The sequence below is a fragment of the Propithecus coquereli genome, unplaced genomic scaffold (assembly GCF_000956105.1).
Source record: "Propithecus coquereli isolate 6110/MARCELLA unplaced genomic scaffold, Pcoq_1.0 Scaffold299, whole genome shotgun sequence".
NCBI classification, from domain to species: domain Eukaryota; kingdom Metazoa; phylum Chordata; class Mammalia; order Primates; family Indriidae; genus Propithecus; species Propithecus coquereli.
Window position 1 is genome coordinate 2,211,657 of NW_012148607.1, and position 1,204 is coordinate 2,212,860.

The window sequence follows — 1,204 nt, forward strand, 5'->3', positions numbered from 1 at the left end:
CGCCATGCCCGGCTAATTTTTTTTTTCTATGTATTTTTAGTTGTCCAATTAATTTCTTTCTATTTTTAGTAGAGACGAGGGTCTCGCTCTTGCTCAGGCTGGTTTCGAACTCCTGAAATCAAACAATCCGCCTGCCTCGGCCTCCCAGAAGAGCTAGGATTACAGGCGTGAGCCTCCGTGCCCGGCATTTGGCTAGTTTTTCCTGCATTTCTGTCTTAGGTACTGTTGTCTTCCCAGGATGAAGGAGTGCAGGACATTGATTACCATTTGTTTCCTGAAGTAGTCAGTTGGTCATGAACATCCTGCTCTGAATACTAACTGTGTCATTCATGATGGCAGTTGATCCTAAGGCAGCCAGGGAGGAAAAGAATATTTTTATGGCTATAAAATATTCCCTTTAATGGAAGTAATACATTTGAGAAAGAAAACAAGGTTGGATAAAAAAATATTATTTGGCAAACTTTAGATAATCCTTCATGTTATTAATTTTATTTTCCCTTTTATCAAATTCCTCTCTTAACTTTTGAAATGTAAACTATACAACAGCCTACCCTAAACCATAGCAACCTAACTTCCTCTTTCCTCTTGACTGCTTTCTTTCCCATAGTCTCTGAAGAGCCTTCTAACATCAGAAGAGGTGAGTTGCCTTTCTGTCCCAAGTGGTCATGTTCAGGCCTTCTTATATTCAAATAGGAAAATGGATCAAAAGAGATATGCTGGAAATTCATACATCCCCCTAGTACTTTAGCATCTCAGATCATTTGCATGGGTTCCAATATCAGTTTGTTTTGTATCATTTCATGTTCCTGCATATAAAGTTTACATTTAGTGTACATGGAAGATCAGAAACTATATTCTTTATATCCGGATTATGGGAAACAGTAGTCCTATTAAATTCTGTCCTAGTTAGATCATATATGTACTATTATGTACATTTTTGCTATTGTGTTTTAGAGTGACTTTGACAGATTGGAGGGCAATTAAGGCTGAACTTCAGGAGGTGGCCAATGCCTTATTCATTAGGCTACTGAGGCTTCTAAGGCTAAACTTTAAAGAAAGTGACTGTGGATATATTGATGCTATGTTCCATGGGAGACCTGAAAGACTTGGTTATATTTGCCCTGGGGAAGCCTTGATAACTGAAAAGCTATCATAAAGAAGAAAACAAACTCAGGAGGCTGAGGCGGGAGGATGGCTTGAGCCC

General features: G+C 38.9%; 1 pseudogene; it reads right to left on the minus strand.

Annotated features, from left to right (window-relative positions):
* LOC105814045 overlaps positions 1 to 331 on the minus strand; it is a 1,147-nt pseudogene extending 816 nt beyond the window's left edge.
* Between the last annotated feature and the right edge of the window lie 873 nt (positions 332 to 1,204).